This window comes from Balaenoptera borealis, assembly GCF_965194805.1.
Source record: "Balaenoptera borealis genome assembly, chromosome: 21".
In the NCBI taxonomy this organism is placed as follows: domain Eukaryota; kingdom Metazoa; phylum Chordata; class Mammalia; order Artiodactyla; family Balaenopteridae; genus Balaenoptera; species Balaenoptera borealis.
In genome coordinates, this window is record NC_138880.1 from 3,256,365 (window position 1) to 3,281,878 (window position 25,514).

A 25,514-nucleotide genomic window follows, 5' to 3' on the forward strand; every position below is an offset into this window, starting at 1 on the left:
TCTGGTCTATTGTGTCATTTAAAGCTTCTGTTTCCTTATTTATTTTCACTTTGGATGATCTGTCCATTGGTGTAAGTGAGGTGTTAAAGTCCCCCACTATTATTGTGTTACTGTCGATTTCCTCTTTTATAGCTGTTAGCAGTTGCCTTATTTATTGAGGTGCTCCTATATTGTGTGCATATATATTTATAATTGTTATAACTTCTTCTTGGATTGATCCCCTGATCATTATGTAGTGTCCTTCCTTGTCTCCTGTAACATTCTTTATTTTAAAGTCTATTTTATCTGATATGAGTATTGCTACTCCAGCTTTCTTTTGATTTCCATTTGCATGGAATATCTTTTTCCATCCCCTCACTTTCAGTCTGAATGTGTCCCTAGATCTGAATTGGGTCTCTTGTAAACAGCATATATATGGGTCTTGTTTTTGTATCCATTCAGCAAGCCTGTGTCTTTTGGTTGGAGCATTTAATCCATTCATGTTTAGGGTAATTATTGATATCTGTGTTCCTATGACCATTTTCTTAATTGTTTTGGGTTTGTTTTTGTAGGTCCTTTTCTTCTCTTGTGTTTCCCACTTAAAGAAGTTCCTTTAGCATTTGTTGTAGACCTGGTTTGGTGGTGCTGAATTCTCTTAGCTTTTGCTTGTCTGTAAAGCTTTTGATTTCTCCATCAAATTGAATGAGATCCTTACCGCTAGAGTAATCTTGGTTGTAGGTTCTTCCCTTTCATCACTTTAAGTATATCATGCCACTCCCTTCTGGCTTGTAGAGTTTCTGCTGAGAAATCAGCTGTTAATCTTATGGGAGTTCCCTTGTATGTTATTTGTCGTTTTTCCCTTGCTGCTTTTAATAATTTTTCTTTATCTTTAATTTTTGCCAATTTGATTACTATGTTTCTTGGCATGTTTCTCCTTGGGTTTATCCTGTATGGGACTCTCTGCACTTCCTGGACTTGGGTGCCTATTTCCTTTCCCATGTTAGGGAAGTTTTCGACTATAATCTCTTCAAGTATTTTCTCTGGTCCTTTCTCTCTCTCTTCTCCTTCTGAGACCTCTATAATGCGTATGTTGTTGTGTTTAATGTTGTCCCAGAGGTCTCTTAGGCTACCTTCAGTTCTTTTCATCCTTTTTTCTTTATTTTATTCTGCAGCAGTGAATTCCACCATTCTGTCTTCCAGGTCACTTATCCGTTCTTCTGCCTCAGTTATTCTGCTATTGATTCCTTCTAGTGTAGTTTTCATTTCAGTTATTGTATTGTTCATCTCTGTTTGTTTGTTCTTTAATTCTTCTAGGTCTTTGTTAAACATTTCTTGCATCTTCTCGATCTTTGCCTCCATTCTTTTTCCGAGGTCCTGGATCATCTTCACTATCATTATTCTGAATTCTTCTTCTGGAAGGTTTCCTCTCTCCACTTCATTTAATTGTTTTTCTGGGGTTTTATCTTTTTCCTTCATCTGCTACATATCCCTCTGCCTTTTCATCTTGTCTGTCTTTCTGTGAATGTGGTTTTTGTTCCACAGGCTGCAGGATTGTAGTTCTTCTTGCTTCTGCTGTCTGCCCTCTGGTGGATGAGGCTATCTAAGAGGGTTTTGCAAGTTTCCTGATAGAAGGGACTGGTGGTGGGTAGAGCTGACTGTTGCTCTGGTGGGCGGAGCTCAGTAAAACTTTAATCCGCTTGACTGCTGATGGGTGGGGCTGAGTTCCCTCCTTGTTGGTTGTTTGGCCTGAGGCAACCCAACACTGGAGCCTACCTGGGCTCTTTGGTGGGGCAAATGGCGGACTCTGGGAGGGCTCACACCAAGGAGTACTTCCCAGAACTTCTGCTGCCAGTGTCCTTGTCCCCGCAGTGAGCCACAGCCACCCCCCGCCTCCGCAGGAGACCCTCCAACAGTAGCAGGTAGGTCTGGTTCAGTCTCCCCTAGGGTCACTGCTCCTTCCCCTGGGTCCTGATGCACACACTACTTTGTGTGTGCCCTCCAAGAGTGGAGTCTCTCTTTCCCCCATCCTGTCAAAGTCCTGCAATCAAATCCCATTAGACTTTAAAGTCTGATTCTCTGGGAATTCCTCCTCCCGTTGCCAGACCCCCAGGTTGGGAAGCCTTACGTGGGGCTCAGAACCTTCACTCCAGTGGGTGAACTTCTGTGGTATAAGTGTTCTCCAGTCTGGGAGTCACCCACCCAGCCATTATGGGACTTGATTTTACTGTGATTGCACCCCTCCTGCCGTCTCATTGTGGCTTCTCCTTTGTCCTTGGATGTGGGGTATCTGTTTTGGTGAGTTCCAGTGTCTTCCTGTCGATGATTGTCCAGTAGCTAGTTGTGATCCTGGTGCCTCTCACAAGAGGGAGTCCTCCTTATTCTTTTTGATGTGGTGGTAAATGGGATATGACATTGATTTTAGAGCCTTAGAAGAAATCAAATCATAGAATTATGGGATGCTTTAGCTGGAGGGAACTTAGAGTTCATTGGTTGTCTAAATGGGTTCCATAGAGCCTTAGGGTTCAGGGAGATGTCTGGGGGCCTCCCTAGGTGATGTGAGTGAGGGAAAAGGGGAAGATGACAGGGACACAGTTCTACCTCACACAAGTGTCACACCTATTTCAAATGACCAAAGCAGCCCCATTTTTATCTTTTTGAAATATGTATTTGGTGTTCTACTTATTTTTGCTTTTCCTAAGTAATCTGTACTGAAGAAAATTTTTTGAAAAGTACTACTCCAGTCCAGTGTTCTTCTTTCATGTATTAGGCAAATGAAGTCAAGAAGCACTTACTAACAGATCCGGAGTTACACAATCAGTGTAGGAGCAAAGCGAGGATTAGTTTTCCCAGCTACCTGGCTCCCCTTGGCAGCGCCATGCTGCTTCACTTTTTTGTAGCCACATACTCTTATCAAGTCTTTGCTGGGCAGGGGTCACATCTGAATGTGTATTAAGAGAGATTTATATTAAGTTTTTAGTCTCGTGAAATGCTCCTAGAATTACTAATCATTAATCTATTCCACAAACAACCTTTGAAGCAGCTGCTTCTGTGCCTGGCCCAGTGCTGAGCTCTAGATACAAATATGAAAAAGACAGAGGTTCTCTGCCTAAGAAGAACACAACATGGGGGCGGTTGGAGGGAGCAGACTGTACAAAGACAAAAACGTAAAAGCTGTAGTGAGAAGTGCAAGTAGCCAGACTGCCTGTGGAAGGTCTCGGCTCCCTTGTGCAGGAGAGTCACCATTTCTTCCCCACTTCCTTTGCTCAGTTATTCTTTATTCATAAAGCTTCTTTGTGCTAGGCGGTATGCTGGAAATTTGCAGAGAAGAAAAGGCATTAAGACATTTTCCCTGGCCTTAAGAAATCTTACAGCCTAATAGACATGTTTATTTATTTATTTTTAAGTGAGGAGTGTTTACTCTGTCTGATTGGGATGGGATGGTAAGGTGAGTTGAAGTGGATACAGGCACTTATAACTTGTTAGAATTGCTTAAAATTTAGCTACCTGAGGATTTTTAGAGAATACAGCAGTTAACAGAAAAGCAAAATAAAAGTGCAGTATTGTTCATTAGGAAAATTAATGGTCTTCTACTTTGGACTTTCATATGTACTGCTTTATTGTATTTAGGATTGTAAGAAATCTCCCTTACCCTAGTTTTAAGAAATATTAAAAATTCACATATCCAGCTTCATTTTTAACAGACACAACAGTATTAGATTTAAATAATATACTTTTGGACCCCTCCACTCTCATGCTTCTTCCCTCAGTGTGTAGGTTGCAGCATTATTGACCTTGCTTATCATTATGCATAGTTGTTCTTTTAGCTCTGAATAAGCATTTTTACAACGTTGTATCATGGAATAATTTTTGCTATTTTATGTTACTCTATAACTCAATTTACCAGAGCAGTTTAATGCCTTTGTCTTTGCTTCTGAATTAAATTATTTTCTATTTGCCCTCTTATATCGAATTGTCCTGGCTCTGATAGGTGATATCCTGGCACATTGGGGCCTTTCTGTCTTTCAGATCATGTGTTATGGAAGCCCTCAGCTTTCAGAAGTGTGGTTTTTTAAATACCAATAGTTTGTTGTTTGGCCTCTTTATCATTTTTTAAATGAATTTTAGTTATGACTAGTCTTTTCAGGAAACCAGTGCTACCCATTTATTGGTTGATTTTAGGAAGTAGAGAAGGCTCTGCAAAGATTTTCTCCCTCTTCTTTACCTGGGTGACACTGCCTGTGAGTACCTGTGGGTGTGTGTACCTGTGTTTATGTCTGTGTGTGTTGTTAGAGAATGATAAAGGCAGTGGGACTGCTTTGTCTTTTATGTGGTGCTTTAATTCTTTGTCCAGTCCAAAGGTCTGAATCCAACATTGACAACTGCTTCCAAAGTCTCTTTGCTATGTAGCCTCTGATAAAAGCCTTTTTCTAAGAAAAGAACTCTTCTAGAACTCTTTTATTTTTATTACCTGGTCCCTTTTTGTATTTTATTTAACACAGTGTTGATTCTAATTTTATTTTAGTTAATAATACATATCAGTTAAAATGTAGTCTCAATTCTTGCTCTTTAGGAAATGGCCATCTCAAAAGGATAGTTTATTTTCTCTCAAGATTGTCTTTCAAACTTAGACTGATTTAGATAAGGCACCTTTAGCTGATGAATATAATTTATCACCTTGCATTTAAGTTTTATCATTTTCTCATGTTACAATTCTCCCTGATTTTTTATTTGCCAACATTAGAGTCCTCCAGGAAGAAAAATTGAAATTTTCTATGTATACCTTTTATATTTGAACTTATATCCTAAAGAAAAGGGCATTTCTTTGTCTTATTTTAAAATTTTTTTACCTTGAAGTAAAATTGTTTTATTTCTGTAAAAGGGATAAATCATGGTAATTCATTTTTGTAGTTACTTATTCTGTTAGATAACTTTATTATCCTAATGTCCTAATGAATCTAGATGTATGAAATTATTAATCACGATAGTGTTTCTTAATAGTAGATGTAGATAAAGGAAAACTTTCTTACTCAGACAAGTTATTTTGGATCAAGACATTTATGCGGTACTTTGATCTAAGATGTCCAAGATTAGTTCTTGTTTTAAACTTCAAAATAGCCAATCTGTAGGTTGATCATAATTACTAGTGAGAAAACTGAGACAGAGAAGTTGCCGTAAGTTGGACAGTGGTTGTACATACAGTGAGTATAATAAGTATATAAAGAAATATTGGCGTGTGTATATTTGGGGAAAGAGGTAGGAGGGTTGGCATGAGGAATTATTGGTAGAGAGAGAACCATGGAAAAATTAATGAAACTGTTTGTGTGAGATATTTGACTATAAAGAAGGGTTAAAACTCAATTATCCATTTAGGGTGCTCATACTATTAAACATTGCGCTCATTGAAATACTAGGAAAGGATAAGATTTGACAAGTCCACCATCATTGCTCAGTTAGATCACCCTCACATTCCAAACTGGAGAATACTAATCATGCTGGACTCTTAGCGTAACAATAATTCTAATGTTAATATTAGGTAGAATTCACAAATTTAGAAGACAACCTATATGTATATTAACTAAGGGTAAATGTGTAAGGGATGTGTAAAGGATGTTATTGGTTTGATTGTTCTATATATAAATTCATTGAAAATACTTTGAATATAGGATAAGGAAAGAAAAGCAATGCCTTAGTTATAAAAAGGTGATCATTAACTTGAATTAGATTTTTTTTTTTAATTTATTTATTTATTTATTTATGGCTGTGTTCGGTCTTCGTTTCTGTGCGAGGGCCTTCTCCAGCTGCGGCAAGCGGGGGCCACTCTTCATCGCGGTGCGCGGGCCTCTCACCACCGCGGCCTCTCAGTAATTGTGGCTCACGGGCCCAGCCGCTCCGCGGCACGTGGGATCCCCCGAGACCAGGGCTCGAACCCGCGTCCCCTGCACCGGCAGGCAGACTCCCAACCACTGCGCCACCAGGGAAGCCCTTGAATTAGATTTTGAGCTGAAGAAGTGATTTCACTTAAAAATTTGTTGGCTAAAAATGATATTGAACATGGATCAATCTCCTGGATTTTGATATCTGAAGGAAGATTTCAAGGTTTAGAATTAGGGAAGAGTCTCTTACATAGCTCTGTGAAGTATAATTTTATTAAGAATCTGAATCATAGTTCACACTTAACATTTAATCTGTAAGTACCTATTTTTTTTCAGCCATCTCAAATATGTTGAACTCAGGTAGATAGGAAACTGTACACGTTTGTCATCCAATGTTTAGCTTTAAAAGGGCAAGTTAAAAAAAAAAAAAAAGTCCACCCAGTCCACCCTCTGTGTAAGTGGCATCTCAATGATGAGACTGAGATGGATACTTAGAATTTTTATGGATTTTATTGTTGTAACAGCGTTAGTATCCACAAAGATGATGATGAAAGTGATGTAATTTACAAATATTATCTTTAACTGCAGAATATGCTGAGCAGACAGGTTGGAGAGCAAATGGAATATGGCTGTAATGTTAGTAGCCCACTCATCCCAAAGCAATTTTAAATCCCTAAGGTGCAAAAACTTATAAAGGCTGGGATATAAGGAAAGTGTTTTTTCCTAATATGCTGATGATTTAGAATTTTATATCATCTATATCAATTGCTAAGCCTTTGATTTTTGTTAAAGAATGATACAGAGGAAAATACAATAAATATAATTTCTACATGAAGCATAATATGCATACAATGGCTCACATAGTGCCTGGGACATTTCAGACCATAGGTGTTTGGATTTCATTGAGCATTTTGCATGTGTGCATTGTGATATACACACAAACCTACATTTTCATAGTTGCAAAATTTAGCCTGATCAGTAATAAGGAAGTTATTTTTAGTTGCCCATTAAAAATTTCATAGTACACCTTCTGGAAACATCTGACATCTGTCTTGACCCCAGTGTATTTCCAACAACTTTTTGTTAAAACCATATTAACATCTACAGTTAAGTTTTTCTTAGTTTGGAAGGGGTGCTACAGTCATCAAACATGCAGTCAGATCCTTTATTCCAGAAAGCCTACATCCTCCTCCCAGCTGGCAGCATTCTTGTTAGTATTAAAGGGCTAATGATGAAGCTTGACATTTTTAATAAAAGCGTATTCTCTTTTTTACAGTTAAGATGCCTGTGTCAGAATAAGATAATTTTAGAAAATAAAATGTATTTCCTGTTTTCATCAAAATTTTAAAATTTAACTTCATGGTTGTTATTTTTTATTTTTGTTAAGTGACAAACACAGATCCATTTTAAACTCGTCCTGCCTTGTGCCATATGATGTAAAATCGAAGCCCCATGACAAGTCAGCACATTTTTTATAAGTTTATTCTTCACTTTATTTTCCAACAATCACCTGTTCACAATATTGGGTTGATATTCAACTTAGTATTCTGTGCCTGCACTCAACCACTATATTCATTTTTTAAAAACAGATTTATTGAGGTATAATTTATATACTATAAAATTCACCCATTTAAGTGTCTGATTTCATGTTATTTGGTAAATTTACAGAGCTGTATAATTACTATCACAATCCATCACCCCATTCATTAGTCTCCATACAGATTCCTTGTGCTTGTGATTCGGCATATTTGATATGAACTCTTCCCTCTTCTCTGGTCCTACACTGTTTTGTGCTCAACTCTATTAAGGTGCATATTATAATACTCCTTTTTATAAAAACATTACCCATTGTTATTTGTATTTTTTTTCCCTACTGGACTATGAGTCCCTCAAAGGGTCTTAATCATTTTGATCTTCCCACCGCCTAGGGCACTGCCTGGCAGCTAAAGGCTCCTTGTAATCATTTCTGAGCTGGCAATGACTCCCTCCTGGAGACAAGCAAGGGCTTGGCCACTTGCAGCCTACTGTGCTCAACAGGCATCCCTGTGGATGGTGCAGTGACTTTCAAATCTTTTTAATCAGGGAGGCCCCCTGTTACCTGCCATGTGAGGTTGACCTGTCTGAAGCTTGGTTTTTCAGTGAGTTGATAACCTCTATCTTTTTAGGGTGGTTGTGAGGTTAAGAAATTAAGTTAGGATGATGTTCATGGTATTGATCGGATGCTCAAGGTGGATGACCTGATTCATACCCCACTCCTGTCTTTAATGTTCTGGCAAGAGAAGTACGTACACAAAAAACTGAGTCAAATGAAGTCAGTCATCCACTGTGTAACCCAAAGTGCAAGGCACCCGAGAAAGTTAGATTGGAAAATGCAGTGGGAACCTGAGTGACTGCCAGGCTTGCTGAGCTCAGCCCGCCTAACTTGAATACAGACAGAGAAACCAGAACTAACGGAGCAGAGGAAAGCCTGACCCTCTGGGTTTGCCACACACTCAGGCAGAGGGTAGAGGGTGTTCTGTTTGATGCTGGGGGTGGGTACTGAGACGCTCATATGAAGTTCACAGTTCACAGCCGCAGGCTGACTAAAGACTGAGACCAAATCAGAGAACTGTAGAATGCTTCCCTTCCCCACCTTACCATTACATTACTAAAGCCCTATTTATAGCAGTTCCTTTTACTCACTACATTGATTCTGACTTTCAAGAGAAAATTACAAGCCATACTAAAAGGTAATAAACATGGTTTGGAGAGACAGAGCCAGCATCAGAACCAGACTCAGATATAGCAGGGATTTGGAATCATCAGACCAGGAACATAAAGCAACAGTGATTAATATGCCAAGGGCTCTAATAAGTACAGTACACAGCATGCAGAACAGATGGACCATGTGAGCAAAGAAATGGAAATCTAAGAAGAATCAAAAAGAAATGCTAGAGATCAAAAACACTATAACAGAAGTAAAGAATGCTTTCGATGGGCTCATTAGTAGACTGGTCACATCTGAGAAAAGAATCTCTGCAAGCTTAAGAATATGTCAGTAGAAACTTCAAAAATGGAAAAGCAAAGAGAAAATTCACTAGGAAGAGGAGAAGGAACAAAATATCCAAGAACTGTGGGACGACTACCAACGATTAAAAACAGATACAGATAATGAGTGCCAGAAAGAGAAGAGGAGAGAGAGAGAGAGAGAGACACGGGGTGGGGCAGGGGGGGACAAAGGAAACACGTGAAGCAACAATGACTGAGAATTTCCCCCAAGTTAATGTCATACACCAAGCCATCGATCCAGGAAGCTCAGAGAAAACCGAGCAGGATAAAAATTAGAGGTGTGACAAAAACTACACCTAGGCATATCATTCACATACCGCAGAAAATCAAAGATAAAAAGTCTTGAAAGAAGCTAGAGGAGAAAAGCACCTTACCTATGGAAGAACAAACACAAGAACATCTGACTTCGCAGACTAGTAAGCAGGAAGAGAGTATCGTGGCACAGTTAAAGTGTTGAGAGAAAAAACTCACCAACTTAAAATTCTGTGTTCTGAAAAATCACTAATTCAAAAAGATACCTGCACCCCAGTGTTCATAGCAGCATTATTTACAGTAGCCGAGATATGGAAACATCGTAAGTGTCCATCAACAGATGAATGGATAAAGATGTGGTACACAAACATACACACTGAAATACTACTGAGCCATGAAAAAGAATGAAATTTTGTCATTGGCAACAACGTGAATGGACTTGGAGTGTATTATGCTTAGTAAAATAAGTCATACAGAGAAAGAAAAATACTCTGTGATACCACTTATATGTGGAATCTAAAAAATAAACTAGTGAATATAAAAACAACAACAAAAAAACAGACTCACAAAGAGAACAACCTAGTGTTTACCAGTGGGGAGAAGGAAGAAGGGAGGGGCAACAGAGGGGTAGGGGGTTAAGAGGTACAAACTACTATGTATAAAATAAGCTACATGGATATATTGTACAGCACAGGGAATATTACCAAAATTTTATAATAACTATAAATGGAGTATAACCTTTAAAAATTGTGAATCACTATATTGTATACCTGTAATATATAATATTATACATTAACTGTACTTCAATTTTAAAAAAAGACATCACCCAGATGGCAGCATAAGTTGTTCCTGACTTTACTCCCCCTCACAAGAACAACAAGTAACAGCTCTTCGAAAAAGACACCACTGAGAGATTCCTGGAACATAGAGGGGAGTCTGAAGCACCTCTGTGCCTCAGAGACGAGACAGACTGCATTAGAAGGGTAAGAGGAAAGGCTACAGGCCGACTGCATGGCCCTTCCCCCAAGCCAGTGCAGCATCCACCATGTAGAAAGGTCTCCCCTGAGCCTGTGGCTCCCCCAGTGAGAAAAGAGAACCAGTGACCAACCAGAAACCCCCACCCCCCAGCATTGTACATTTCTTTTCAGGAGCTTGCTCTGATCTCGCACCTGGGAATCACCTGGGAGTCTTGGGTCTCAATACTGGGCATGTAATTGAGATGGGAAAGGGGCAGGGGCTTCCAATAACCATCACGAGGATCTTGGCAGACTGAGTTCCTACCTGCAGGGCCAATTATTAATCCCAACCAGCAGCTTTGATCATCTGCAGAACCAAGTCAGTGGCTCAGTCTGACCAGGGCAATTCAGCAGGTCTGCCTAAACGAGGTCCCCAGAAGAGGAATTCTGCGGCCCTGGAGCCTTGTCTGCTCAAGCCCAGGCAGAAGAGCTGAGTCCTAGTTGCACCTGCTGCAGAGTGTGGCCCCCAGCCCCATCTGACAGGAAGGGCTGCTGAGGACACCTGGAAGCTGCATAATCCACCAATGCTCAAGCCGAGAGGAGGAGGGTAAGCAGAGCTGATCACCCCCTAGAGCAAAGCCATTGACCCTCTTTGGCCAGGGAACTTGGGGCACAGGCTACACACAATTGAGTCAATAGCTTGAGTCAAGGCTACACACAAAGAGTGTCAGTGGCCTTGGAGCTGCTCTTCCTGCTGAGTTCAGGCAGAGAAACTAATTCATAGCCTCACTTTCTGCTGAAGACAGCTTTCAGCCCACCCAACCAGGGAACCTTACCAGAGCACCCAGGAAGCTGTGCAGCCCATCCACAGCCCTGCTACTGTGGTACTGAACACGGAGCGTAGCCCAAGGCTTCCTCCACCCACAAAGCAAAACCGGTAACTTCATCTAACTAAGATTTTCAGGGCACGCTCTTGACTGATTCAGGGTCCCAAACAATGAACCTTGCAGACCCTGGGTCCCATCCTGCTGCCCTTCCAGAGCAGGGAAGCTAATTCATAGCCCCATCTACTACGGAGTATGGTAACCAGACCTGACTATCTAGTGAGCCTAACCAGAGAATCCAGGCAACTGTGAAGCCCATCTGATAGCCTTACCTGGGCAGGGAACCAAGCCAACCATCTTATCCAGCTGTTCTCAGCCAGTGACACCCATCCCCATCCCCAATCTCAGAGCTCAGACAGGTGGCTCGCCTCCAAATAGACCATAATAGCAGCCCCCACCTGCCTGAGGATGTTACCAGCAGACATGTCCAGAAATCAAACTGAGCTGACTAATGAAGAACTGTCTCTGCCAAAGTGAACCTGCAAAGTCTGAAAGAGGAGACCACTTACTCAAATGTGCAGATACCAACCTGAGGAATCAAGGATCATGAAAAATGAGGTAAACATGACACCACCAAAAAAAACTAATAAGGCTCTAATAACTGAGTCTAAAGAAATGGAGATCTATGAACTGTCAGGCAAAGAATTCAGAACAGTCCTCTTAAAGAAGTTTAATGAACTACAAGAAAACACAGACAACTAAATGAAATTAGGAAAACAATGCATGAACAAATAAGTTCAACAAAGAAATGGAAACCTGCCCCTTAGTGCTGAGCCACAGGTGCACGGCACCAAGAGAGTTGGTGGGCAAGCTGCTCCCTCCATGGCACCAACAGTCCCAGTGGGTAGAAAGTTCTGAGCCTGTCCCTGTGCCGCCTGCATGTGACACTGACAAATGTGGAGAGTGAGTAGCCTCCTGCCACTTGTGTGACCCAGCCAGAGCCAATGGACAGACAGCTCCACCACCCCACACCATTCACACCACCCACCAGAGCCGATGGGCACCCCCAGCCCACACAGGAGACATACCTTGAACGACAGGCTCAGCCCAACAAGGGGCTGTGTTTGTGAACCCCATGGAGCTGAAACAAGCAAAGACATAGTTTGAGAGACAGCTAAGAACTAGGGCAAGATTATATAATAGAGTTCATCTCCCACATGGGGCCAGTCTTTCATGACAGGGAGAAATAGCTGTTTTGACTAAAAGAAATAGGGAGTCAAGCAAAATCAGGAAATAGAGCAATATGTTCTAAACGAAGGAACAAGGTAAAACCCTGGGGGGGAAAAAGCCTGCAATGAAACAAAGTTAAGTAATTTACCTCTTGAAGAATTCAACGTAATGGTCATAAAAATGCTCAGTGACCTTAGGAGAAGAATGGATGAACACAGTAAGAAATTCAACAAACAGAAAGAAAATATTAGAAAGTTCCAAACAGAATTTTAAAAGCTGAAGAATATAATAGCTTTCTTGAAAAATAAACCAGAGGGAATCAACAGCAGACAAGGGGATACAGAAGAATGGATCTGGAGGACAGGGGAATGGAAATCACCCAAACAAAACAGAAAAAAGAATTTTTTAAAATGAGGACATTTTAAGACACCTGTGGGATGACATCAAGTGCACTAAAGTCTGCATTGTAGAATTGCAGAAGGAGAAGAGAGAAAGAAAGGAGCAGAAAACAGATTCAAGCAAATAACGGCAGAAATAGCTGAACAGACATTTTTTCCAAAGAAGACATATAGATCATCAACAAGCACATGAAAAGATGTTCGATATCACTAATTTTTAAGAAATGCAAATCAAAACTACAGTGAGATATCACTTCACACCTGTCAGAATGGCTAATATCAGAAAGTCAAAAAATGGTAAGTGTTAATGAGGATGTGGAGAAAAGGGAACCCTTGTGCATTGTTGTGGGACTGTAAATTGGTGCAGCCACTATGGAAATCAGCCTGGTGGTTCCTCAAAAAAATTAAAAACACCATACAATCCAGCAATTCCACTTTGGGGTATTTATCTGAGGAAAACAAAAACACTAACTCGAAAAGATATATGTACCACCATATTCATTGCAGCATTATTTGTAATAGCCAAGATATGGAAGCAACCTAAGTGTCCATCGATAGAGGAATGGTTAAAGAAGATGTGGTATGTATATATAACTCTATATCTATATCTGTGTCTACAAAAGACTATTATTCAGCCATAATAAAAAATGAAATTTTGCCATTTGTACTGACTTAACATGGATCTTGAGGATATTCTGCTACGTGAAATAAGTCAGACCAAAAATGTTAAATACTGTGTGATTTCACTTATATGCGCAATCTTAAAAAAGTAAAATGGACAAAGACTCATAAATACAGAGAACAGATCGATGGTTCCCAGAGTTGAGGGGTGATAGGAGGTATGAGAAATGGAAGAGGGGATCAGGAGGTACAGACTTTCACTTATGAAAGGAATAATAGGTCATGGGATATAATGTACATCATGGGAAATATAGTCAGTAATACTGCATTAATTTTGTATATTGACAGATGGCAACTAGACTTATTGTGAAAATTGTATAATGTACATAGACATCAAATCACTAAGTTCTACTCCTTAAACTGACGTAATGTGCATGTCAATTATACTTCAATAAAAAAGAAATAGTAACCGTCAAAACCAAACAAATCCTAGAGCCAAAAAACACAATAACTGAACTAAAGAATTCAATTGAGAGCCTCAAAAGCAGAATTCACAATGCAGAAGATAGCATCAATGACCTGGAAGATAGGAAAATTGAAATTAAGCAGTCAGAGGAGGAAAAAAAAAAAAATGAAAAAGAGTCAAGAAAGCCCTCGGGACTTACGGGACACAGTGAAAAGAAACAATATTCTTATTATGGGAATTCCAGAAGGCGAAGAGAAAAAGAAAGGGACAGAAAGCATATTTAAATCAATAATAGCTGAAAAGTTCCCAAACCTGTAAAGACAAATAGATGTCCAGATCTAAGAGGCCCGAAGGACCCCAAATAGGTTAAACCCAAATAGGGCTACCCCTAGACACATTATAATTAAATTATCAAAAGTCAAAGGCAATGAAAATTTTAAAAGCAGTGAGAGAAAAGAGAAGTTACATACAAGAGAACCCCCAAAGTACTTAGGCGGATTTCTCAACAGAAACTTTTCAGGTCAGAAGAGAATGGGATGGCGTACTTAAAGTATTGAAAGAAAAATGATCAACCAAGATTACTGTACCTGGAGAAATTGTACGTACAATTGAGGATGGATTAAGACTTCCTCAAACAAACAAGCTGAGAGAATTTGTTACGGCTAGATCTGCCTTACAAGAAATGCTAAAGGGCGTTCTTAGAATGGAATTTTATGGATAGTATCATTAAAACTCATTGGTAATTGTAAATATTTAGTCAAATTTGGATTCTGTAATACAGTAATGGTGGTGTATAATTCACTTAGAACTCTATTTTAAAAGTTAAAATACAAAGATAGTAAAAATCATAACTGCAGTAATCTGTTATTAGTTATGCAGTATAAAAATATGTAAACTGTAACATCAATAATGTAAAATGTGAGGGGGAGGAAAAGTAAAAGTGTAAAGCTTAGGAATTCTATTGAATTCATGGTAAAAGCACTCAAAAAAGTTGGTGTAGAAGGAACCTATCTCAACATAGTAAAGGCCATTTTTTCAAAACCATAGCTAACATCACACTCAATGGTGAAAAGCTGAAAGCTTCTCTAAAATCAGGAATGAGACAAGGATGCCCACTGTTGTCATTTCTATTTAACATGGTATTAGAAGTCCTAATCATAGCAACAAGACAAGAAAAAGAAATAAAAGTTATCCAAATGGAAAAGGAAGAAGTAAAACTGTCACTCTTTGCAGATGACATTATGCTAAATACAGAAAACCTGAGAGTCTCTATACCAACTTTGTTGAGAGCTTTTGTCATGAATGGGTGTTGAATTTTGTCAAATGCTTTTTCTACAGCTATTGAGATGATCATGTGATTTTTATCCTTTGATTTGTTAATGTGGTGTACCACATTGATTGTTTTGTGGATACTGAACCATCCTAGCATCCCTAGAATAAGTTCCACTTGATCATGGTGTATGGTCCTTTTAAATATATTGTTGAATTTGGTTTGCTAATACATTGTTGAGGATGTTTGCTTCTGTGTTCATCAAAGATGTTGGCTTGTAGTTTTCTCTTTTTTTGTAGTGTCTTTGTCTGGTTTTGGTATCAGGGTAATGGTGACCTCTAAGAAGGAATTTGGGAGTGTTTCCTCTTTAATTTTTTGCGAATAGTTGGAGGACTCTTCTGTATATGTTTGATAGAAATCCTCTGTGGATCCATTCAGTCCTGAACTTTTCTTTGTTGTGAGTTTTTTGATTACTAATTCATGTTCAATACTAGTAATCTGTCCAGATTATCTATTTCTTCCTGATTCAGTACTGGAAGATTTTATGTTTCTAGGAATTTATCCATTTCTTCTAGAAATTTGTCTAATTTGTTTACATATAACTGTTCTTAGTATTCTCTTATGATTGTTTGTATTTCTTGAATATTGGTTGTAATTTCTTCCTTTCACTTCTTATTTTGTCTATTTGGGTCCACTCTCTTTTTTTCTTAAAGAGTCCAGCTAAAGGCTTATTAATTTTGTGTATCTTTTCAAAAAAACTAGCTCTTGGCTTCAATGATTTTTTTTTCAATTGTTTTTCGTCTTTGTTTTATTTATTTCCACTCTGATTTTTGTTGTTTCCTTCCTTCTGCTGACTTTGGGCTTTGTTTGTTCTTCTTTTTCTAATTTCCCAAGACGGTAGATTAGGTTGTTTATTTGAGATTTTTCTGGTTTCTTGAGGTAGGCCTGTATCATTGTAAACGTCCCTCTTAGAATCGCTTTTGCTGTTTCCCATATATTTTGGAAAGTTGTGTTTTTGTTTTCATTTGTCTCAAGGTATTTTCTGATTTCCTCTCTGATTTCTTCATTGAGCCATTGGTTTTTCAGTAGCATGTTGTTTAGTCTCCATGTATTTGTGTATTCTCCATTTTTCTTTTTGAACCTCTTAAATTTGTTGAGACTTGTTTTATGGCCTAGCATGTGATCTTTAAAATGCAAATGTTAGTTTGCTTGATGTTGTCCCAGAGGCCCCTTAAACTATCCTCATTTTAAAAATTTGTGTTTCTTTTTGCTGTGCTGATTGGGTGATTTCCATTATTCTGTCTTCCAGATCGCTTATGTGTTTTTTTCTCCATCACCTAATCTCCTGTTAATTCCCACCTGTGTATTTTTCATTTTAGATATTGTATCTTCAGCTCTGATTGGTTCTTTTTTATATTTTCTATTTCCTTATTAAAGTTCTCATTGTGTTCATCTGTTCTTTTACCAAGTTCAGTTAGCATTCTTATTGCTACTTCTCTGAACTCTTTATCAGGTAAATTATTTATCTCTGTTTCATTAGGGTTTTTTAGGGTTCTTTTGTTGTTTTGTTCTTTCTTTTGTAACATATTCCTCTATTCTTATTTTGTTTAACTTTCTCTGCTCTGTGAAATTAGGTGAAACGTTTACCTATCCCAGTGTTGAAGGCATGTCCTTGTGTGGGAGCATCCCTCTGCAGTGTGAGTGTACCCAGTGGCTTTGGTGACAGAGCTAGATCTGAAGTGAGCTCAGACCTCATCTTCTTCTGGGGTCCTCTGGCAGCTGCCATCTTGGTAGGAGGTATTACTGGAGTTGGAGGGGCTGGAGACAGAGCCAGTTGTGAGCCAGGTCTTTTCCTCTATTCCATGGCAGTCACATCTGTATTGGAGCCTGGGCAGGGCCTGTGGGGCTGGAGCAGGAGCCCTGAGGTATTTGGATTTTTCCTGGGTATGATGGTGGTCTCTGTCTTGGGTGGGGTCATTTCCAGGTCTCAAGGGTTTCAAGCTGTACTTCTGGGCTTGTTTCACCTTTTCCTCATGGTGTGCTTGCTTTGGTTAGAGGCTTGGTCAGTGCCAGAGAGGTTGATGCCACACTGCTGAGCTGAATCCTCCCTCCCAAGTGTGTGCAAAGATACGTGCTCTGCCAATGGCAGTCTCAGCCCTGGAGCTAACCTCGCTTACTTCTAAGTATGCACACTGATACATGCTCTGGTGGTGGCAGTCTCAGCCTTGGAGCTAGAGCTAGTGTTGCTCCCTCCTGAGTGTGTGCACCAGTGCGTGCTCTGGCAATGGCTACCTCTGCTCTGGTCAGAGGCAGGGCCAGCGACCATGCTGGCTCCATTCCCTCCAAGTGTTCTCTGTCATTGGCAGCAGTGGCCTCCACCTTTGTGGGATGCAGCTCCAGAGCAAGAGGGGCTGGAACCAGAGCCCGATGCGGGTTGGTGGGTGCACTGGGGCAGTGCTGGAAAGCCAGCCAGGGCTCCAGGCAGTTTTCAGTCTGCTGTCCTCATTCTGTGTCTGAGAGTAAGCAAGTCTACGCATGTGGTCTTTAAGAGTGGAGTCTCAATTTCTATAAGCTGGTAAGCTCTGCTTGTTTTCAAACCAGCAAAGGGGGCTCATCTTCCTGGTGTCAGACCCCAGGGCTGCAGTGGCTGATATGTGGCTTGAACCCCTCAGTCCCCAGGTAAGATCCCTAAGCCTGTGATATCCCCTCCTTTTCTCTGTACCCCACTAGGAGTGTGGGTCCTGACCAGATCGCTCCTCCTCCCTTTTACCAGACTCCATGTGGATCTTTCTTTATAGCTTGGTTGTGGAAGTGCCATCCTACTAGTCCCCAGGTTGATTTCAGCAAGAGTCATTCTGTATGCAGTTGTAGTTTTAATGAGTTTGTTAGGGTAGCTGAGCACATCCTCCTCCTCCTATAATTTTAAGATATTTTATGTAAATCACATAACCACAAAGAGAAAAACCTGTAGTAATTACACAAAAGAACATGATAAAGAAGTAAAGCATACTGATACCAGATCAAAACACAAAAAAGACAGCAGTATAAAAATCAAGGAACAGTGGATCTACAGTAAAACCAGAAAGCAATGTACAAAATGCCAATAGTACATCCTTACTTATCAATAGTAATTTAAACCTAAATTGATTAAATTCTCCAATCAAAAGACATGGAATGGCTGACTGTATTAAAAAATAAGATCCAACAACATGCTGCCTAAAAGAGACTCATCTTAGCCTTAAAAACACATAGAGAGTGAAGGGATGGAAAAAGATACTTCAAGCAAATGGTAACCCCCTCCCCACAAAAAAAGCAGGACTAGGTCCATACTTCTTTCAGAAAAAATAGAGTTGAAACTAAAACTTGTAAAAGTATGTAAGGAATGTTATGTAATGATAAAGTAATAATAACTCAAGAAGATATAACAATTGTAAATATTTATGCACCCAACATCAGTGCACCTAAATACATAAACCAAAAACTATAACAAGAGAGCTAAAAGAGGTAAACAACAACACAATAATAATTGGGGACTTTAATGACTCAACCTGTCAACAATGGTTAGATCATCCAGACAGAGAATCAATAAGGAAACAGTGGATTTGAACATTATAGATCAGATGGACCTAACAGACATATATAGAATATTCTTTCCTACAGTGGCAGAATACATGTTTTCCTCAAGTGCACATGGAACATTTTCTAGGACAGACCATATGTTAGGCCACAAAAGAAGTCTTAAAGATTAAAATCATATCAACTGTCTTCTCTGACCACACTGATATGAAGTGAGAGATCAATAACAAAAGGGAAATTGGAAAATTCACCAATACATGGAAATTAACAACACTCTCCTGAACAGTGAATGGATCAAAGAAGAAATTAGAGGGGAAATAAAAAGGTTCCTTGAGACAAATGAAAATGGAAACACAACATACAAAAACTTGTGGGATGTAGCAAAAGGAGTTCTAAGGAGGAAGTTCATAGCAATAAATGCCCACATTAAGAAGTAAAGAAGATCCCAAATAAGAAACCTAACTCTGTGCTCTAATGAACTAGTAAAAGGACAGCAAACTGACCCCCAAGTTAGTAGGAGGAGGGAAATAGTAAAGATTAGAGGAGAAATAATTGAAATAGAGAATAGGAAAACAATAGAAAAGATGCCCCTAACTTGGCATTGGTTCTTTGAAAAGATAAACAAAATTAACCAAGGAAAAAAGAGAAAGGACCAAATCAACAAAATTATAAATGAGAAAGGTGACATTACAGCTGATTCCACAGAAATAAAATGAATTGAAGAACAACTATATGCCAACAACTGCACAACCTAGAGAAAATGGGGAAAAAAATCGTAGAAACAGACAAACTACCATGACTGAATCAGGAAGAAATAGAAAGTCTGAATATATCAGTTACTAGTAAGGTGATTGAATCAGTAATGAAAAACCTCCAGAGAAAATCCAAGAACCAAATGGTTTCACTGGCAAATTTTGTGAAACATTTAAAGAAGAATTAATGCCAGTTCTTCTCAAACTCTTCCAAAAATTCAAAGAGAAGGGGACACTTCCAAACTTATTTTACAAGGCCAGTATTTCCTCAGAACCCAAGCCAGGAAAGGACAATTCCAGGAAAGAAAACAGACTAATATCCCTGATGAATATAGATACAAAAATTCTCAATAAAGTACTAGCAAACTAAATTCAACAACACCTTAAAAGGATTATTTAACATGATCAAGTGAAACTTATACCTTGGATGCAAGGATGGTTCAACATACAGAAGTCACTCAATGTGTTACATCACATTGAATGAATGAAAAAATGTAATGTGATCATCTTACAGATGGTGCAGAAAAAGCATTTGACAAAATTCAATATTCGTTTATGATAAAAACTCTTATAACGATTTAGGTATAGAAGGAAAGTACCTCAGTGTAATAAAGGACATATAGGCCAAAACTAATGTCATAGTATTGAAGATTGAAAGGTTTTCCTTTAATCAGGATAAGAGAAGGATGGCTACTCAAACCATTCCTATTCAGCATAGTACTGGAAGTTCTTACCAGAGCAATCAGGCAAGAAAAGGAAATAAAAGGCATCAGAATTGGAAAGATAGAAGTAAAATTGTCTCTTTTTGCAGATGATGTGATATTATATTTAGAAAATCCTAAAAACTCCACCAAGAAACTGTTAATTCTAATCAATGAATTCAGTAAAGGATACAGTATTAATATAGAGAAACCATTGGCATTTCTATAAGCTTACAGTGAATTAATCTGAGTAAGAAATTTTTAAAATTATACCATTTAAAATAGCATCAAAACCAATAAAATACTTAGGAATAAACTTAACCAAGGAGGTTAAAGATCTCTCCTCTGAAATCTCTAAGACTGATGAAAGGAATCAAAGTGGACACAAATAAATGGAAAGGATCTCATATCAGTGGATTGAAAGAATTAATATTGTTAAAATGTCAGTACTATCAAAAACATCTATAGATTCATTGCAGTCCCTGTCATGATTCCAAATGGCATTTTTACAGAAGTAGAAAAAATTTATATGAATTCACAAAAGACCCTGAACAGCCAAAGCAATCCTGAGAAAGAAGAACAAAGCAGGCAGCATCACACTTCCTGATTTCAAGCTATACTATAAAGCTATTGGAATGAAAATAGTATGGTAATGGCATAAAAACAGACAAATAGATCAATGGAACAGAACTGAGATCCCAGCATAACCCAAGCATATATGGTCAACTAGTATTTTACAAAGGATCCAAGAATACTCAATGGGGAAAAGTCTCTTTAATACGTGTTGCTGGGAAAATTGGATATTCATGTGTAAAACAATGAAACTAGACCCTTGTCTTACACCACTCACAAAAATTAAGTCCAAGTGGATTAAAGACTTGAATGTAAGACCTGAAACCATGAACTTCCTAGAAGAAAACATAGGGAAAAATCTCCTTGATGTGGGTCTTGGCAATGATTTTTTGGATATGACACCTAAAGGACAAGCAACAAAATCAAAAACAAGTGGGAATACATCAAACTAAAAAGCTTCTTCACAGCAAAAGAAATAAAGTGAAAAAACAAATATAATAAGGTAAATCAACTAGACTTCAATTAAAAATAAATAAACTTAAAAAATAAAAGATGCTAGGGTGAAGAACAGAGATTCAGCCATTTTATTTAGTAACTTGTTCTGAATAGATTAAAATAAAGTAAACCAAAAAAAAAAAAAAAGCAGCCTACAAAGGGGAAAAAATATTGCATACGATATATTCTGATTAGGGACTAATATCCAAAATACATAAAGAACTCCTGTAACCCAGTAGCAAAAAACCAAACATTCCAATTAACAAATGGGCAAAAGACTTGCATAGACATTTTCCCCAAAGAGGTTATCTTAAAAGGCCAACAGGTACATGAAAAGATGCTCAACATCCCTAGTCATTAGGGAAATAAAAAACCACAATGAGATATCACCTCATGCTTGTTAGGGATGGCCGTCATCAAAAAAGCAAGAGATAGTAAATGCTGTCAAGAATGTGGAGAAAAGGGAAACCTTATGCCGTGTTGATGGGATTGTAAACTGGTACAGCCACTATGGAAAACAGTATGGAGGACTGTCAAAAAATTAACGCTAGAACTACCATAGGATCCAGCAATTTTAATGCTGGGAATATATCCAAAGGAAATGAAAACAGTAACTTCAAAAACTATCTGCACTCCCATGTTTGAAGCGGTACTATTTATGACAGTTAAGACATGGAAACGACCTAAGTATCCATCATCGATAAATGGATAAAGAAGTTGTGGAATATATATAATGGGATGTTATGCAGCCACAAAAAATGAGGAAATCCTGTCATTTGTGATAACACAGGTGGACCTTGAGGACATTCTGCTAAGTGAAATAAAGCAGTCACAGAAAGACAAATGCTTTCCACTGATATGTGGTGTACTGAGAGTCATCTAATTCACAGAGACAGAAAGTGGAATACTGGCTGCCAGTATTTGTGGGAGGAGGGAATGAGAAGTTGTTATTTAATAAGTATAGAATTTCAATTCGGATGTTGAAAATTTCTGGAGCTTACCTTTATTGTCCAACTCCACTATCACAGGGGTCCCCAACCCGTGGAACCAGGCCGCACAGGAGGAGGTGAGCAGCGGGCAAGCGAGCGAAGCTTCATCTGCTGCTCCCCATCGCTCACATTACCATCTGAACCATACCCCCCATCACTCACTCGCATTACTGCCTGAACCATCCCTCCCCACCTCGTCTGTGGAAAAACTGTCTTCCATGAAACCAGTCCCTGGTGCCAAAAGGTTGGGGACTGCTGCACTATCACATTCTTCATGATTATTTCTCATTGAATTCAGCATAAGTAAATAATCCAGTTCTGCTCTGGAAAATGTTTTTCTTTTCTTTTCAACTATTATTCCCTCCCTTCCCCAAACACATAAACACACACACACACACACACACACACACACATTCACAAAAGCCCCACCAATTTATATTTAAATTCAGAATTTGGATTTCATATGACTGAGTCCCTTCAAGATAACATAATTCTTGAGTTTGGTGCTAGCTTAACAACTTTGGTACACCTGAAACACCACTATACTGAGACTTGCCAAAATGGGGTATTTTAAAATCTGTTCAGTGGCTGGGTCAATGTAATAATATTCAGCTCTTGTCAATCTTAAGAAGCAGTTGTTGGATTGGTTCAAGATGGCGGGGTAGGAGGACGTGCGCTCACTCCCTCTTGCGAGAGCACCGGAATCACAACTAACTGCTGAACAGTCATCAACAGGAAGACAGTGGAACTCACCAAGAAAGATACTCCACATCCAAAAACAAAGGAGAAGCCTCAATGAGATGGTAGGAGGGACACAATCACAATAAAATCAAATCCCATAACTGGTGTGTGGGTGACTCACAAACTGGAGCACACTTATACCACAGAAGTCCACCCACTGGAGTGAATGTTCGGAGCCCCATGTCAGGCTTCCCAACCTGGGGGTCTGGCAACGGGAGGAGGAATTCCCAGAGAATCAGACTTTAAAGTCTAATGGGATTTGATTGCAGGACTTTGACAGGATGGGGGAAAGAGAGACTCCACTCTTGGAGGGCACACACAAAGTAGTGTGTGCATCAGGACCCAGGGGAAGGAGCAGTGACCCTAGGGGAGACTGAACCAGACCTACCTGCTACTGTTGGAGGGTCTCCTGCGGAGGCGGGGGGTGGCTGTGGCTCACTGCGGGGACAAGGACACTGGCAGCAGAAGTTCTGGGAAGTACTCCTTGGTGTGAGCCCTCCCAGAGTCCGCCATTTGCCCCACCAAAGAGCCCAGGTAGGCTCCAGTGTTGGGTTGCCTCAGGCCAAACAACCAACAAGGAGGGAACTCAGCCCCACCCATCAGCAGTCAAGCGGATTAAAGTTTTACTGAGCTCCGCCCACCAGAGCAACAGTCAGCTCTACCCACCACCAGTCCCTCCCATCAGGAAGCCTGCAGAAGCCTCTTAGATAGCCTCATCCACCAGAGGGCAGAGAAACACCCACCTCTACCCACCACCTGAGCAATACCCAGCTCTACCCACCACCAGTCCCTCCCATCAGGAAGGCTGCACAATCCTCTTAGATAGCCACATCCACGAGAGGGCAGACAGCAGAAGCAAGAAGAACTACAATCCTGAAGCCTGTGGAAGGAAAACCACATTCACAGAAAGATAGGCAAAAGGAAAAGGTAGAGGACTATGTACCAGACGAAGGAGCAAGATAAAACCCCAGAAAAACAACGAAATGAAGTGGAGATAGGCAACCTTCCAGAAAAAGACTTCAGAATAATGATAGTGAAGATGATCCAAGACCTCAGAAAAAGAATGGAGGCAAAGATCGAGAAGATGCAAGAAATGTTTAACAAAGATCTAGACGAATTGAAGAACAAACATCTAGAAGAATTAAAGAACAAACAAACAGAGATGAACAGTACAATAACTGAAGTGAAAAATACACTAGAAGGGATCAATAGCAGAATAACTGAGGCAGAAGAACGGATAAGTGACCTGGAAGACAGAATGGTGGAATTCACTGCTGCGGAACAGAATAAAGAAAAAAGAATGAAAGGAAATGAAGACAGCCTAAGAGACCTCTGGGACAACATTAAACGCACCAACATTCTCATTATAGGGGTCCCAGAAGGAGGAGAGAGAGAGAGAAAGGACCTGAGAAAATATTTGAAGAGATTATAGTCGAAAACTTCCCTAACATGGGAAAGGAAATACCCACCCAATTCCAGGAAGTGCAGAGAATCCCAGGCAGGATAAACCCAAGGAGAAACACGCCAAGACACAGAGTAATCAAATTGACAAAAATTAAAGCCAAATAAAAATTATTAAAAGCAAGGGAAAAATGACAAATAACATACAAGGAAATCCCCATAAGGTTAACAGCTGATCTTTCAGCAGAAACTCTGCAAACCAGAAGGGAGTGGCAGGACATATTTAAAGGGCTGAAAGGGAAAAACCTACAACCAAGATTACTCTACCCAGCAAGCATCTCATTCAGATTCGACGGAGAAATTAAAAGCTTTACAGATAAGCAAAAGCTAAGAGAATTCAGCACCACCAAACCAGTCCTACAACAAATGGTACAGGAACGTCTCTAAGTGCTAAATACAAGAGAAGGAAAGAACCTACAAAAACAAACCCAAAGCAATTAAGAAAATGGTAATAGGAACATACATATCGATAACTGCCTTAAATGTGAATGGATTAAATTCTCCAACCAAAAGACACAGGCTTGCTGAATGGATACAAAAACAAGACCCATATATATGCTGTCTACAAGAGACCCACTTCAGACCTAGGGACACATACAGACTGAAAGTGAGGGGATGGAAAAAGATATTCCATGCAAATGGAAATCAAAAGAAAGCTGGAGTAGCAATACTCATATCAGAAAAAATACCCTTTAAAGTAAACAGTGTTACAAGAGACAAAGAAGGACGCTACATAATGATCAAGGGATCCAAGAAGATAGAACAATTATAAATATATATGCACCCAACATAGGAGCACCTCAATAAATAAGGCAGCTGCTAACAGCTATAAAAGAGGAAATTGACAGTAACACAACAATAGTGGGGGACTTTAACACCTCATTTACACCGATGGACAGAACATCCAGACAGAAAATTAATAAGGAAACACAAGCTTTAAATGACACCATAAACCAGATTTAATTGATACTTATAGGACATTCCATTCAAAAACAGCAGATTACACTTTTTTCTCAAGTGCACACGGAACATTCTCCAGGATAGATGACATCTTGGGTCACAAATCAAGCCTCAGTAAATTTAAGAAAATTGAAATCATGTCAAGCATCTTTTCTGACCACAGCGCTATGAGCTTAGAAATAAATTACATGGAAAAAAACGTAAAAATCGCCAATACATGGAGGGCAAACAATACATTACTAAATAACCAAGAGATCACTGAAGAAATCAAAGAGGAAATCAAAAAATACCTAGAGACAAATGACAATGAAAACACAATGATCCAAAACTTATGGGATTCAGCAAAAGC

At 39.3% G+C, this 25,514-nt stretch overlaps 1 protein-coding gene across 13 annotated transcripts in view; it reads left to right on the forward strand.

Moving 5' to 3' along the window:
* Nucleotides 1–25,514, forward strand: part of PSD3 (pleckstrin and Sec7 domain containing 3) — a 568,569-nt gene that overhangs the window by 422,161 nt on the left and 120,894 nt on the right. The gene's annotated exons all lie outside the window — the stretch shown is intronic.